The 9552-nt window shown below is 50.4% G+C and overlaps 2 pseudogenes; one reads left to right on the top strand and one right to left on the bottom strand.

Annotated features, from left to right (window-relative positions):
* Nucleotides 1–3910: 3910 nt before the first annotated feature.
* On the bottom strand, nt 3911–6362 carry LOC119336085 (annotated as a pseudogene).
* Nucleotides 6363–8755: 2393 nt separating this feature from the next.
* Nucleotides 8756–8950, top strand: LOC119342523 (annotated as a pseudogene).
* The last annotated feature ends 602 nt before the right edge of the window (nt 8951–9552 follow it).

Consider the following 9552-nt stretch of genomic DNA (forward strand, 5'->3'; position numbering starts at 1 on the left):
TTTACGTATTGGCCGGCCCATTTCCCGGTTTTTTCTCTTTTCTTTTTCTGTTTTTCTTGTTTATTTCTTTTTTGGCGAAGTTTTCCCTTTTTAAATTCGCGCACATTTTTTGTTCATCGATTGAAAAAAATGGTCATTAATGTAACAAGATGTTCATCATATTCAAATTTGGTTCAATGGATTTAGAAAATGTTCATCGAATTCAAATTTTTCTCTCGTTCCTTTTCTATTTTGGAAACCCCTTACAAATTTGTTCATCGGATTTAATAAATGGTCGTCGAATTCAAATTTTGTTCATTAGATCTAAAAATGTTCATCAAATTTGAAAATGTGCTCATTGAATTACAAAACTGTTCATAAAATTCCAAATTTGTTCATAGTTTCAGAAAATGTTCATCAAATTCAAAATATTTTCATCCATGTTTTTGAAAAATGTTCTTGGATAGAAAATTTTCATCAAGTTCAAAATATGTTCTTCGAATTCAAATTTTGTTTATGAAATACAAAAAATGATTGCATTATTAGAAAATTCTCATAAAAAATTGTTCACCAAAATAATAATAAATGTTCTTTAAAATTCCAAAAATGTTCATTCTTTTGAAATTGCGAACATTTTTTGAAATCAAGAAGTTTTTTTCAGAATTCGGTGAACATTTTTTAAATCCGTGAGCATTTATCATTTTCTGAACAATTTTTTCAAATCATGAACAATTTTTTAATTCACGAACATTCGACAATTTGCAACTTTTTTTGAAATACCGAATTATTTTAATAAGGGAAAAAGTTAAGAAAGAAAAAATAAAAAAAACAAGGTGCTTCCCCGCTTTTCCGACCCGCACATGGGCTGGGCCAAGAGGGGGGGGGGGGCGCTCGCTGTTCCTAGCTCTATACGTGCCAAAGGCCCCCTTGCCTAATGGTGGGGCGTCCCCGGGAGCACGCTCGAAGCCGTCCTCGAGCACATCGAGGGCGACAATGAGCCGCAGTTGCAGTACCCGGCGCCCCCCTCCTTCTCTTGCCGCCGCGGCAGCTCCTGGACGCCAGGCGAATGGAGACGGCCACGTCGTCCTCGTCGGGCTCCCACTCCTCCGGGTCGTAGGCGCTCCTCCCCATCAAGTCGGAGCCATGGGAGACGCCACTCGGACAGCTCACTCGTGGCGGCGCCCTCGTCATAAACGAGGGCGGCCGTGGCCCCTCTGCTCCCTCCTCTCGCCTCGTCAAGCCGAAGGCGGAGCCGGGGCTCGTCGCCGTCAAGAAGGAGCACGAGGCCATGACCGCCGACAATGAGAACACCCTCAAATGGGCGTGGGATGACTACATCCGGCTGGAGATGGAGCGCCAGCGCCGCGCCCTCGAGGAGATCGCCGCTCGGGGCCGCGGCCGCGACGAGGCCGGAATCATCATCCTCGAGGACAGCGACGACGAGGCACCCGGGCCGTCCAACCCCTCACGCATCGGCGTCGTAGCCAGGGGTGCAGCAAGGATGGTGACTGGCATGGGGACGGCGACGACGGCGGCGACTACACTAAGTTTTACAGGCTCCTCGGCATGTAAAAGGCGGACGGCGGCGGCGCGACGTCTAATAGTGTTTTTAAATTAGGTTTCAAATTTTGTACGAATATCAATGGAACACCTAAATTTCTCCAAATTTGTGTCGTGTTTGGCCGAATTTTGGCTGATTTTTTTAAAACAGCGTCTTGGGCGAGCTTGGGGCGGCGGTTTGGAAACCGACCGCCCCCACGCCGTTTTTTCCAGCGGCGCGCCCCCAGCCGACACTATTTCAAGCCCCTGGGGGGCGAACGAGTGGAGATGCTCTAAACCACTGCAAATTGAGCAGCAGCATTAGAGCATCTCCAACAGCCGCGCTTCACGCCGCACGCTAAAAACTAGTATGGCGCGCGCGCTTCGGCTGGTTAGCGCTGGCTCCAGCAGCCGCGCTATAATGCAGCGCGTGCGCCGCTCTAGCAGTGCGCAAAAATACAGCGCGCGGGGCACGCACAAACCACATATACATTTCAAATAAAAGAAAAAATGATCAAACAAACAAAATAAATCAACAATAAATAGTTCAATTTCGTTATCATTACAACCCAAACAAATAGTTTATCGTTCATACAACAAATATTGCAATAAACAGAACAAACGAATGCAGAAATCATGCTCTTTGTCGTCCATTTATGCCCACCACTCTTCAATCAGATCCTTCTGAAGTTCATTGTGCGTTGCGGGACGCCGAATGGCATGATAGGATGCAACAAAGCGGGCTACCCTTTCAGCCCTCCGTCGCACTCGCACGGGATGTCCCAAGAGCTCATACTGTGAGTAGTCTAAATCTTGGCCACGCTCATTCTCGATGATCATGTTGTGCATGATCACACAAGCGTGCATGATGTACCAAAGCATTTTTTGATCCCAAAATCTAGCCGGCCCTCTCACAATAGCAAATTGGGCTTGCAAAATCCCAAATGCTCTCTCCACATCTTTTCTAGCCGCCATCTGAGCATTGTGGAAATCAAGATTTTTCTTACCTTCCGGCTTTTTCAACGGCTTCACGAAGGTTTGCCACTTTGGATAGATGCCATCCGCTAGATAATAGCCATAGTTGTACGTACGGCCATTTGCTACAAACTGCACCGGTGGCAACTCACCATTTGCAATCTTATTCATCAGTGGTGACCGGTTGACAACATTGATGTCATTCAAAGATCCAGCCATTCCAAAGAATGCATGCCAAATCCAAGTCTCCTGATCGGCCACCGCTTCAAGGATTATAGTGGACCCTTTTTTTTGGCCGTGGAATTACCCATGCCATGTCTTTGGACAATTATTCCAACTCCAATGCATGCAATCTAAAAGTTGCGAGCTTTGTTCATCGCCAATAGCCTTGTGACGTCTTCAGCATTGGGAGATCTCAAATACTCCTCGCCAAACACTTGCACAATTCCCACTGCAAAGCACTTGACACACATGATGGCTTGGCTCTCACCCATAGCCAAGTGATCATCAACTAGATCAGCCGAGATACCGTATGCCAACATACGCAAAGCGGATGCACCTTCAGAAAGGTGCTATGCCCGAGCTCTCCGGCGGCATTCCTCCTTTGCTGAAAAAACCGGTCATGGCTCGCTAGTTTTTCTGCAATGCGTCTGAACAAGTCGGTGCTCATCCTAAACCGGCGACGAAAATACGACTCCGGGTATGTGGAATTCTCCATGAAATAGTTCCTCACCAATCTGTTATGGGCATCAATCCTATCTCTCCAAATTTTCTCCCGACCCATAACCGAACCACCGTGCTTCGGTTTTTTATTGATATGCATAGCTAGGATCATTGCAAGATCCTCCTCCTCTTCCATATCAAATTCTTCTTCGGAAGAATCATACGACGAACTCATCTACAATGTTCAATACTATACTATAAAAACTACAATTAAAAACATGCACCAAATTCATGAAGTTTGAGCAATACATACCTTGTAGCGTTTTGCCGAACACCTTGCGGGCGCGGCGCGGCAGCGAGCACTCGGGCGCTGTTCCTCGGACGACGGGCGCGCGTGAGGGCCGGCGGGACTAGGGGGAGGGCGGAAGCGCGGGGATAGGTGGGGGAATTGTCGGAACGGTCGCCGGGGGGCGCGGGCGGCGGCGGCGGCGCGGCCGAATGGGGGTGGAAGTGGGAGAGCAAGCGCGCGGGAGCGGGCGCAACAAATAAGCGGCGCGCGATTGCGTTTCGGCCAGCGCGCTGAACTGCATATGCCGCGCGCTGTTTTTGTGCGCCCGCTGGAGCAACTACACCGGTTGCGTGCGCGCTAAAACGTCCACTTTTACGGCGCGGCGCTAGTTTGACGCGGCTGTCGGAGATGCTCTTAGTCTAGTAGACCAGTAGTATCATCAGTTGTGTGTAAACATACTACACTTGGACACACAATCGGAGGAAACAAAGTCACATGCTTATTATCATGCATGCTAGGAAGACTAGTGGGTGGACTCATCATGCTCAGCCGCTCTGGTGCCCTCGCTTGTCTGATCCGTCGTGAACGCAATGGGCCTCGTGGCGCTCCTCGTGTCGGCATTGACACAGGGACGACGGCTCTCCGCCGTAAGGTCACTTGTGATCGAGCGTCCACCTGTGCTGGAACTGGAACCCCCAGCCGACGACGACGTGTAGGTCGACCTGTGCGGCGCCCGCGTGTACGTGGCCACCGGCATCTCCGGCGGCAGGTCTGGAAGCGGTGCTTCGAACTGTAGCACGCTCATGGCTTGTCGGATGGACGGCCGGAAGCCGTAGTCCGGGTGCACGCACCAGAGGCCCACGACCAGCGCGCGCTCCACCTCACGCGCGTCCAGGTCGCCGTCGAGCCGCGCGTCCGCCGCGTCGACAAGGAGCGTGCCTCTCCCGTACAGCTCCCAGACCCACCGGACGAGCATGACCCTCCCCTCATCCTCCTCCTCCAGCTGCGGGACGACGGGCCTCCGTCCGCAGGCGACCTCGAGGAGGACAACCCCGAAGCTGTAGACGTCGGTCTCGGCGCTGGCCCGGTTGGTCACCGCGCACTGCGGGTCCATGTACCCCCTGGTGCCGGCCAGCACCGTCGTGTGCCCGCTGCGGCAGTGGTCGACGAGGCGCGCCGAGCCCGAAGTCGCCCAGCTTGGCGTTGAACGACGCGTCGAGCATCACGTTGCTGGGCTTGATGTCCCTGTGCACCACGCACTGCTCCCACTCCTGGTGCAGGTAGAGCAGCGCCGAGCCCATGCCGAGAATGATCCTGTACCTGGCTGGCCACGCGAGGACGCTCTTGGAAGCGTAGAGATGGTCGTCGAGGCTGCCGTTCGTCATGAGCTCGTAGACGAGCAGGAGCTCGTCGGCGTCGTGGCACCACCCCACGAGCTGGACGAGGTTGCGGTGCCTCAGCCGCCCGATGATGGTCACCTCCGCGACGTACTCCCTCCTCCCCTGACTCGACGTCTTGGAGACCCTTTTGATGGCCACGTGGAGCCCCTGCTCGTGCAGGTGCCCTCGGTAGACCGCCCCGAAGCCGCCCTCGCCGAGCTTCTCCTCGTCGGAGAACCCCTTGGTCGCCCGCGACAGCTCGCCGTAACCGAACCTCCGAGGGCCTGCCCCTTTCTCGAACTCGTTGTCCATGTCTACGTCGACGGGGATCTCCTCGGCATCTTCAGACGCCTCTTGCGTGTGCTTGCCCTTTCTTTTCAGATACTGGAGGTAGCCGAGCCATGCGGCCACGGCCAACAAGACGAAGACACCGACGGATACCAGCCCCGCTATTAGATTTAGACCTGTCCTTTTCCTCTTCGAGGTTTTGTAATAATCTGCCGATAAGCATATATGCTGAGCGAGTAAACTTTATGTGCTAACCTTGTGGACGACTTGAAAAAGGTTTGATTTGAACACAGGCAAATCCACTTACTGGTGACGGTGAGAGTGGACTCGAACGACCAAGAAAGGATCTGGTGCTGCTCGACCAAGTCCCCGATGGCCGCCGAGAATCCGACCGCCGCGTCCTGTGGCAGACCGGCGGCTCTCATGTCCACGCTGGCACTGACGGTGTAAGTCCTCTGCTCTGGCATGTGCAGAGTGGCCGAGAGCGTGTGGCGGCGCCGGCGTCGTACCTGACCGACGCTGACATGACCCCATTGAAGCTCCCGTCCGGCAGCGCCGCGTACGCCATGGAGCTGATGCTGTTGACGTTGACGCCGAGGTGGTTCACGGTGTCGTTGGGGTCCCAGTTGACGTTCCTGAACGTGTCGAACTCCACACCGAGGTGTTCGCCGGGTTGCCGCGGTTGTTGAACAGCGCCAGGAAGCCGCCGGAGGCGTCGCTCGGCAGGCTCGCCGGATAAGGCCCCACGAAGAACGCCATGCCATCACCCTGCTGCGGTGAGCGCAGGCATGTCATGGATATACATACTTAGTTACTCCTACATTACAGGCTACAGCTGACAACGGAGAAATTATGCTCGCCTGGCTCGTGGTGGCGCTGAGGGGCTTGACGGCGAAGGTGAAGTTGGTGCTGAAGCTGGCGACCTTGCCGGTGCTGTCGTCCCAGAGACGCACGGCCTGCCGGTGGCCGACGCGGCCGGTGCTCCAGCTCCTAGAGAGGTTCGTGAGGTCGATCCGGTCCCGGCCGAGGGCGGGGGCGGAGTCGTTCATGTACTTGAGGTCAGCGCCGGCGAGGACGCCCGGGGCGGAGAAGTTATAGTCGAAGGTAAGCGAGGTGACTCGAGGAAGAAGGCAGCTGGATATGGCTAGGAGCACGTACGGGAAGCAGCTGAGGACTAGACAGCACTTGGCTCCCACCATGGCCATGGACGCTCAGCTGTGGTTGCTTAGGTATCGACGTTAAGCAATGCCCTCTCCCTCGTCCTCGTCCTCATCCTCGTCGATTGTTCAGGCAGAGCTTTTAACTGGTTTTTCACGAATGCCACATAATTGGCCTGTAGAGTAGCCTCGATGTCACGCCATTTCAGATGGATTGATTGGGCTTTCTCGGCTCCGTTGCCGGGAGACATTTCCCATAGGCAACCATCTTTGGGAGGCTCAGCCCGTACATTCGGTCTTTTCGGTTTGTTCGGTCCTGTCTTTTCAATATTTTAAAATCCGGTTTTCTATAATAGAAGACTGGAATAATTTTGGTCTTTTCGGTTATTCACTATTCGATCTTCGGTTGTCCCGACCAAATAGACGAAATTATTTATGTTATTTCCAGTACAGTTGTATACAATACAAACTACATAGAATACAAAGGTATATGTGTGTACAAAGGTGTGTGTACAGAGACAACAAATGTTGTATATAGGCGCATGTGTACATAAGAAAAATTCAAACAAGTACACTTGTATGCAATATACAAGGAGTACAGTACGCCACATGAAAAATCTTAAAATAGAAAATCAGCACCATATATAATCACCACTTCACCAGCAACAAGATTCATGCATTGATACTCATTTATATTTGACATCAAAAAGTAAGAAGATCAAGTAACATCAGCCGATGGAATCGACAAGCAACAAACACCATCACCGCTTAGTACTTGACAACATAGCACTTAACATGAAATAAATCAAGTTCAGTACATGATCTCAATTCAGAAGCAAACAACAAACATTAAGGTCTCATACTCTCACTCTCGGTTCTCAATTCTCAAGTCTCAGGTCACAAATCACAAGCACAAGATGATAACTAAAACATCATACATTCAACATGATTTTAGTTCAACCATGAGTAGACGTTGACGTCACCATTGTTGGTCGACTTGCACACTTGTTTGACTTGGCCATGGAAGAAGCAACAACACCACCATTGACCTTGCGCTTTCCCTTCACCTCAGTGGCGGAGCGTAGTGGGGAGAATACCGGGCCCTGGCCACCCCTTGCTTGAGAAAAATTTACGCAGTATGCTTATATTTGTACTAATCACTCTACTAATCCTCCGGCATGTCTGATCACCCTAGCCTTTTCTATGTCATACGCTCGTTTTGGCCCCTCCTTACATTTGGTTCACGCGCCGCCACTGCTTCACCTTGTCACCAAATTCTTCAATCAACTCTGACACAAGTCAAGTATTCAATCAAATTTCATAATCTGCTAGCTATGGTGATATGCATATTAATAATTGTGAAAATAACCCATACCGGGTTTCCAAGCTGAGCACCTAGAAGGCTAGAACAACGAATATGCTTGATGCTTCTCTTGGACAAGTGTGATATGTTGTAGAATAAGAAATAAGTTTCTTATAGAAATGGCAAACTGGCGTGCATTCGATTAAGGAAAAACAATGCTTCTCAACCAAACAGCAAACCAGCGACATGCAAATAGCCAGCATCATGGGTAGTCCCAAGGAAACATGAGTGCATCTAGAAAGCCAGCATCATTGGTAGGGGTTGATAAAAAAAAGGAACGGGTGGTGCTAAGAAACATACCTAGTTAAACAACCAGTTGTTCTTATTATCTAAATTAGTACTGGAAGTTAACAATGCCATTTTACAATTCAAAAAGCTGAAACATTATTTGAATTCCCAAACATTTTTAGATTTGTGAACAAAAGAAAATGCGAATATTTTTAAAATTCTCAGACCTTTTTTTGAGTTTCAGAATGAATTTTGAAACATGAACAACTTTCAAATTCGTGAACAAAACTGGAAAGAAGGAACATTTTTGGAAATTGGCGAACATTTTTTGAATTTGCGAACAAAATTTCAAAACATGAACATTTTTAAAATTTCTGAACATTTGTTGAAAAGGAGAATAAAAAAGGAAGAAAAATAAAAAGAGAAAAAGAAAAAGGGAAAACGAGAAAGAAAAGAAAAACAAAAAAATCAAAACAAGAATAAAAAGAAATAGAAAAAAAACCGAGTTCAGAGAACCTTCTGCAAGGTTCCCAAAACTGATAAAACCAGACAAGAACCTGCTAGAAGGTTCCTAAAACTGAACGTAACAAATCATGCAACTGGGCCGGTCCAGTGCACTCGATCCCGCTTGGTCCCTGTGAGTTTGCTCGACATTATGACGCAACAACCGTCCAATGGGGAATTACTGGGTCTTCAGCCTCGACGCTTGATTTTTAGCGGGCCAGCGGGGCCAGGACTCCAGACCACCACCATAGCATATTGGGCCGGTCCGTTACATGCTCAGCGTCCAAGCACAATGCAGTCCGCTGAGTAGAGAGGCGTTTACATTAGTACCACCTCGGCTGTTTACGCTCAGCAGAAGCAGCTTAAAAGGGGTTTTCCACTGCTTTGACGCACGACCTTACTTGAACAGGATCTGTTCTATATGATCGTATCGCTGCATCCTTGACTAATAAGGAAGCAAGCACTTATGCTCAGGTTGATGACATCTGACCTGTGTGCCGGCGTGATTAACGGCTCAGATTAGTCTGACTTGATCCCATGCCTGCAGAGGATCGTTCTTGTTCAGCTCTAGCTGGCCTGACAGGCTCTTTTTTTTTGCCATTTTTTTATACGGCCCACTTATTACAAAGCCAACGGGAAGCACTGTGAACACCAGAACAGGTCTTTCTTTGGATGCTTCGTTGGCTTAATCAGAGTGGAACTCGTCCAGTCGTCCGTCATCGTTTAATCTGATCCAGCGGCCACATCTGCACCGAAGGAGACTGGTCAGCGCAACGTTTACAGATAAGACTTTCTTTCTTTCTTTCTTGCCAGATCACAGCATTTCTCAGGCTAAATTTCCTTTCATTAGAGCATCTCCAACAGCCGCCCAAACGACGCGCGCGTGGGGTAAACTCAGTGTTTAGCGCGCGCGGGGCGGTTTGCCGCGCTCCAGCGGCCGCGGGAAACAAGCGCGCGCGGTAAGCATTTGCGCGCGCGCGAAAAGGCGCCAGCTCGTGCGAAAGATTTGGCGCGCCGCTTCGCGCGCGCCTATAAAAGTGCTGCACGCGCCACACACCTTCTCCACGCTTCCTCTTCTTCTCTTCCTCTCTCTCTCTCTACCACGCGCCGCTCCAGCCCCCCGCCACCGACGCGCCGCTCCAGCGCCCCGCCACCGCCGCGCCGCCATGCCGCCACGCCGCCGAGGAG

Source organism: Triticum dicoccoides, chromosome 7B (genome assembly GCF_002162155.2).
Source record: "Triticum dicoccoides isolate Atlit2015 ecotype Zavitan chromosome 7B, WEW_v2.0, whole genome shotgun sequence".
Taxonomy (NCBI): domain Eukaryota; kingdom Viridiplantae; phylum Streptophyta; class Magnoliopsida; order Poales; family Poaceae; genus Triticum; species Triticum dicoccoides.